Source organism: Homarus americanus, unplaced genomic scaffold (assembly GCF_018991925.1).
Source record: "Homarus americanus isolate GMGI-L3 unplaced genomic scaffold, GMGI_Hamer_2.0 scaffold46532, whole genome shotgun sequence".
In the NCBI taxonomy this organism is placed as follows: Eukaryota; Metazoa; Arthropoda; class Malacostraca; order Decapoda; family Nephropidae; genus Homarus; species Homarus americanus.
This window is the reverse complement of record NW_024713115.1, coordinates 55,155-62,500: the sequence shown is the minus strand read 5'-3', so window position 1 is coordinate 62,500 and position 7,346 is coordinate 55,155. Positions and strand designations below refer to the sequence as shown.

General features: G+C 44.2%; 1 non-coding gene across 1 annotated transcript; it reads right to left on the bottom strand.

Moving 5' to 3' along the window:
- Positions 1-7,023: 7,023 nt before the first annotated feature.
- Positions 7,024-7,095, bottom strand: Trnap-agg. Its single transcript has one exon. It is a non-coding gene; the product is annotated as a tRNA-Pro (tRNA).
- Between the last annotated feature and the right edge of the window lie 251 nt (positions 7,096-7,346).

Here is a 7,346-nt window from a genome sequence, read left to right as displayed (position 1 = left end):
ATGGTAGATGTCATCAGGGGCGTCACATAGCTGTGAGAAGGCTGCAGTGACGTCACATACAGCAAGTGTTACGGTAAATAATGTTCTCAACGGTGTCCGTGACGTAGTATATGAGCGTTCATATTATATATATATATATATATATATATATATATATATATATATATATATATATATATATATATATATATATATATATATATATATATATATATATATATATTATGGTTCATTCTATGCGTGCGTGCCAGTGTGCGCGCGCGCGAGCGAGTTATTCACTTTAAAGCTGAGTGCCACCCCAGAAGTGCCATGGCATGTGAAGACTCACCGACCAACACCACCCCTGAGGTCAGCAGAGAGAGGCACCTCGCGGGTTTATGTATCTCATACGAGCGTGTGACCACGCAACCAAACTCCATTTACTGAGCAATATCTCTCAGCTCTCCCGGTGTCCAGCCTCACTCACTGCTGTACACCTCGTGCATCACGTCCCTGGTGTGTATACAACACCACCAGTTGGGAGTGATCTGGGTAACCGTACCTCACCACAGTTTGCTCCCGTGAGAACCAATGTTCCTTTTGTCACTCTGAGAGAATATAAGGAGGCACAGAGTTCTCCAGTCCAGCTCACGGTCCAGTCTGTAGCAGAAGGCTCCTCCAAACAGGTGCGTAACAGGTCCTTTGAGGTGGACTTAACTTCACCTGATTTCAAATCGTGTCCGCGAAACGGCCCATGGTCTGAGTGTAAGACCGCGCCGTAGAGGTCACAGTGTGTGAGGCCCCGTGGACCAGTGTGAAAAGGAGTAGATCTTGGGCTGAGTATACACAAGACCACAGTGCCAGGCGAGTTACAGTGAAGTGATCAGCCTTACTTTACCCCGCCTGACTCGCTGGATTCATTGGTTCGAAGTGCCGTGTACGCTCGCCATAGAAAGTATCTGTAAGGTGGGGTCCTTTGAATATGAAACTGAACAACGCGACTCCTGTTTTTTCGGCAGGGTTGTCAAAATCCTTCGTGTGCTGTGTCATATTGCTTAGCAATATTTTTAGATACCTTTTGCAGCGAGTGTACCTGAGACCACTGAACTAATTAGTCTACATTAGTACGTCACCACCTACTGAACACTAGCCACGTGGGCCGAGCGACACTGACAACACCAGGCCCAGGTGGAGTGTGTGTGTGTGTGTGTGTGTGTGTGTGTGTGTCATCCTGTCAACACTGTACGAGCTCATCTTGGACCCCGCACGACATGAAGTGCTACTGACACTCTTTGCAGTGAGATATACAGTACACCAGAGAGAGATCACATCCATTTCATTTTTATGTATCTTTTCATCTTACCTACGACGCCTCTCCTCACGGAAGCTTCCCTCTGAGGTGGTAGCCACGACAAAGAGGCTTCCAGGCCGCCTGTCACTGTATGGCTCATCTGTTAGTTATTGTTACAACTTTTCCTCGCAAGACCTAGGAGGCCCCCCTCTACCCGGCCCACATCTATAGTAACCTCTCCTCTTGTGTTCTTCTCAACTATCCTTTCTTTACCTATTCCACCTATCCATAATTTACTCCCTTTGTCTTCTTTGCCAGATAAAACACTTTGTGCGTATCTCTATATCTTACCCCGTCCATTCTGGTCATCACAGCTACACCCACAACTAATTTATTTCTTTAGCTTGAATTTTGGTGCATTTTACTTCCTTTCATCATCACCTTCCTGTCTACCATAACTTATTTATGCCCCGGGTAGCACTGTGTAGAACTCTCGTCATTGTCCAGTGTCATCGAACCTCAATCAATTCAAATCTTCCTGCATCAAGTATCTTCAGTCCTTATCAATGGGACGCCACGATAAAATAGATGTAACATCGACACTTGTCTCATCTCTCCCTGAGTTATTTAGTTGTTAAATAAATAAAAGACCTATGTTTCACTGCCATAAGTTAATGTAGGTATTATTATGCTGTGTCTCAGGTCTTTATTCTCCTCCTTCAAGGTAATATACAGTATAGTCCCTTCCTTAATGGTACCTGGCAACCCGTTTCCCATTCTCCTTTCACCCATCTTTCAATCCCTCCCACCCACTTCCTTCCCTCCTCCCACCCACTCCCCGCCTCCCACTCTCCACCCCCCACCTACCCCCCCTGTATTGTTCTCCCCCTAGTGTTACTCTCCACTCGTGAGGTTTACATATTAGTGTAATTTCAATTCACTTTTAAGAGTATTGATAGTGATGTTGGAAAATTTTATGAAGGAAACATCGATATGTTCGTATTGTATTTCAAAACTGGGACCAAGTATCCATATTAACTGCCGACTTTCACGAATACCTGCTATCATGGTAGAGATTTGTGTGTGTGTGGGGTCAGTGTTCATACTATCACGATTATATTCTTAGGACATCACTGGTAAGAACACAAGCAGGCCCTGGGAAGTAAACACCTTCTCGCCACGAGGAAGATGTCGCTGAAAATTTTGTAGTCTTTTTCTTGGTCTTTTTATGATAGTTATTGTTACCAGAGAGTCTTACATCCCCCAAAATGCGGAACTTATCAGAGATCAACAAATAATAGTTATTATACCCTAACATATCAGAATATAAACACGATAGATTAAATAATAGAGAACTGCGGTGACTTTTCCCGTAGCCCGTCCGCCAGTCACTCAGCTGCCTGACTACCACATGATCCTCAGCCTCACAAAATTAGAGCTATCAGACTGTAGTTTCCAATTCAAAATATAGGAAGTATTAAGCTAGTCTGCCGCCATTGAAAAAACAAACAAACAAACAAACAAACAAACATACTTAAAAAAACCCTATAAATTGTCATGCTGAACAATTGATGCAATATTATTTTTTCCCGGTATATTACTGGTCGGTAAAACTGTGGGAAGTTATCATACACTATCTGGAAAATAGTTTAATCCTCTTACAGGTCTGTGTTGTTGAAAATGTGGTGGCGATCTGATACTTCAAAACCTATTACCTGACACTCGTTACCTGACACGTTATCTGGCACTCGTTTTCTGGCACACGTTAACTGGCACTCGTTACATGGCCCTCGTTACCTGGCCCTCGTTATCTGGCACTTATTATCTGGCACTCGTTATCTGGCCCTCGTTACCTGGCCTTCGTTATCTGGCCCTCGTTACCCGGCCTTCGTTATCTGACACTCGTTATCTGGCCCTCGTTCCCTGGCCTTTGTTATCTGGCACTCGTTACCTGGCTCTCGTTACCTGGCACTCGTTACCTGGCCCTCGTTATCTGACACTCGTTATCTGGCACTTGTTATCTGGCCCCCGTTGCTCGGCACTTGTTATCTGGCCCTCGTTACTGGCCTTCGTTATCTGGTACTCGTAACCTGGGTCTCGTTAACTGGCACTGTTATCTGGTACTCGTTACCTGGTCTCGTTAACTGGCACTCGTTATCTGGTACTCTGTTACCTGGCCTCGTTACCGGCCCTCGTTACCTGGCACTCGTTATCTGGTACTCGTTACCTGGCCTCGTTAACTGGCCACCTGGCCCTCGTTATCTGGCACTCGTTATCTGGCACTCGTTTCTGGCACTCGTTACCTGGCACGTTGGCCAGGCCTCGTTACCTGGCCCCTCGTTACCTGGCCCTCGTTACCGCGGCACACGTTACCAGGCCCTCGTTACGTGGCACTCGTTACCAGGCCTCGTTACCTGGTCCTCGCGCGCGCGTTACTGGCACTCGTTACCTGGCACTCGTTACCAGGCCTCTTTACCTGGCACTCGTTACCTGGCACTCGTTACCTGGCACTCGTTACCTGGCACTCGTTACCTGGCACTCGTTACCTGGCACTCGTTACCTGGCCCACGTTACTTGGCATTCGTTACCTATACTTTCACTATCCTGGCCACTCAGCATTTTACCACCTTACTAATACTTTCACCATCACACTCCTCACACTGCCACCATCACCATCCTCACGCTACCACCATCACCACCATCCTCACACTACCACCATCACCACCATCCTCACACTACCACCATCACCACCACCCTCACACTACCACCTCACCACCATCCTCCACACTACCATCACCCATCTCACACCACCATCACCACCATCCTCTACTACCATCACCACCACCCTCACACTACCACCATCACCACCATCCTCGCACTACCACCATCACCACCATCCTCACACTACCACCATCACCACCATCCTCACACTACCACCATCACCACCATCCTCACACTACCACCATCCTCATCTCCCTGCTCATTAGTGACTCAGGGCTTGCTAGTGGAGCTTTTGTTTACCATTGGGGACAACATCACCAGACATAAACGCTGCCTCACTGATACCATTTTTGACACTCCTGTTCATAGAGAAACAAAATAAGAGATCTTTTTCGGTTCAGCTGAAGATTAACCCCAAACCCCACCCCACCCGACCCCACCCCACCCCACCAAACACCACCCCACCCCACCCACCCCACCCCATCCCACCCCACCTCATCTAGCATATTTCTCCTGATGATTAAACACCGTAACGCTATGAGGGGGAGTTAGGGTAGGGTAGGGTAGGGTAGGGTAGGGTAGGGTAGGGTAGGGTAGGGTAGGGTAGGGTAGGGTAGGTTAGGTTAGGTTAGATGAGACTAAGTTAGTGTAAGGGAGGTTAATCTTCAGGTGAAAAGGTAAGGGATTAATCTTGAGATGACCCCGTATTTTTGCCTCATACACGACGCTTCTTCTATTCAACATAATTACTCAGGTTTGATGGTCACTGGTTGAGATAAGTTCCTAGTTTGTGTTCTAGTTAACCTGTGTGTCTTTTGAGTCCATCCTTAATATGTTATGTTTTACCATATATTACAGAGGAGTCACTAAAGTGTTCTCACCTATGATTACTTCTGAATGACTTATTATGTTATTTGATATTGTTCTTATTTTTTTCTTCATGCATACATAAAGTTATTCTTATCGTGTATGAATAATGATCTCGTGTAGTCTCCCTTTGAATCATTGGATCCCATAGGCCTGCCTGCACACTGTATACTAAGCTTTCGGTACACAAGAGGCAACATGGCCGGTACTGCACTCGACTGTCTTCACTTCCCCAAATCTGCAAACTTAGGTACCCATTTACAGCTGGGTGAACTGGGAGTGTCCCGGAGTCGCATCAGATCCCTTAGAACCTAAACAAGAGACTCTAGGTAGTGTTTGGATATTTCAATAAAAGGTGACATAAGCTGAGGGTTAAACTATATATATTCTTGCCGACTATATCATGGGATCTATGAGTTAACCTAAGGTTTCTGTCTCTCTCTCTGTCTCTCTCTCTGTCTCTCTCTGTCTCCTCTCTCTGTCTCTGCCATAGTTAATTATCTACCGCCTCCCTCTGCCCCTATACCGTCTCCAGGTGCGGCGGTAAGTGCTGAACGGTCAACAATCTCCACCACCCTCATTATATATCTATTACTGTACTGCCTCCTCTAACTCCTCCTCCTCCTCCTCTGTTTAGATACACTCTTGTTTAGTCTCTTATTTCCCTCATCTTCTCTCACTCTTCTCTCTTCTACTTTGTCTCTTGTTTTTCTTAGCCCCGTGAGTCCATATTATCCGTGTCTGAGGTTGTTGTTTGGGTCCTGTTGTTATAGTTCTCTTGTTGTTTTTATGTCCTTGGCATATTTCTTATCTCCTCTTCGTATTTATCTTCATTCCCTCATCTCCAAATACTCAGCGAAATAAAAATCGTTAAGTTATTATATTTTTCATTATTATTGGAACTATTAATTGTTATTTTATTTATTTTTTTATTCTTTTCATTTTTACATCATGAACAAATGTACGGTAGTCTACAGTAAGGCTTCATTATTGTACAACTCTTATCTTTGGTGTTATTTTACATTGAAATCCCATCACGACTTTTCCCCCCACCCTGTGTATCTAGGGTACATATTTTGGCTCAGAAAATGTGAAAAAAATAATCCCGCAAACACACACACACAGCAACAAGATATTTTTGTTTTCTGTGCCTAAAAACTCTTAATTTTCGTACAGTATTTATCTTATTTCTTTGTTTTCCTTTTACCTGATGCTATTATTTATTTTATAATTCTCTGAAGATTTTGTTCATGTGAGATTATCTTAAAATATTCTCGTTTCTCTCAATTTTCAGGTGTTTGTGTTGATATGAATCAATATTTGTCATGCAGGAGTGTTCGTTTTCATATATTGTTCGTTCGGATCACCTGAGAATGAGATACCTTAGTCTGTTTCACCTTTACTTTATCCACCCTAAGGCCAACCCAACCCAACCCAACCCAACCCAACCCAACCCAACCCAACACAGGTAACATTAGAGTTTTTAATTATTACGTGAAATAAACTTAGGAAGGGGGAGGGGGGGGGTAATCTTCAGGTGATCCTAAATTTTATGTAGCCTACAGTACTAATCTTCTTGCTAATATATCAATCATCTGTTTGTCTGTCTGTCTTGTTTCGCGTTTTACTGCCGTCACTCACGAGATCCCATAGTTCGGGGGCGCCAAAGACAATGTTATCCTGGTAAACATAAAGGTCGACTGATCGTATTGATTCACTAGTAACATCGACCTTACTCTATACACACAGCTAGGGGTCGTGTGTACCTTTAGTGCTATACTGATATTTTAAACCATATAGACTCACAACAAACATCAAAGTATAGGAACAACTCGATTTATAACTATTAAATTTAGATTCAAAATAACTCAAATGAATAATATATTTTTTAAGCTTCTGTCTGGTGTAATATAGTGATTTAACTACAGTAGGTGAGTGTGTTTGTACCTAAACTATTGTTGGGTCAGACAGTAAGTATTGACGATTTTAAAAACAATGAATTAATCCTGAACTTTAATTTATAAGTGACCAAGTGAAGAATAACTACACTACTGTTATCTAGGTTAAGTTAGGTTAGGTTGGGTTGGGTTAGATTAGGTTACGTCAGGTGAGGTAAGGTTAACAGTACACTATGATATAAAAATCTTCATCAAATAGTTCAAAACGGGCCTGTCCGGGAGTTGAACCCGGGACCTCTCGCACCCTAAGCGAGAATCATACCACTAGACCAACAGGCCGCTGGTAATGTGAAGACGTAAAGGTTAGGTTAATGATTATTGAAGTGTTATCAGTCTTAATGTGTTATGATGTCATCATATCCTTGTCCAGCTGCTCCCTGCACCCAACCTCCCTGTCCAGCTGCTCCCTGCACCCAGCGTCCCTGTCCAGCTGTTTCCTGCACCCAACCTCCCTGTCCAGCTGCTCCCTGCACCCAACCTCCCTGTCCAGCTCCCCCAGGACCTGGCACTGGGCGGGTATTATTCTCCCT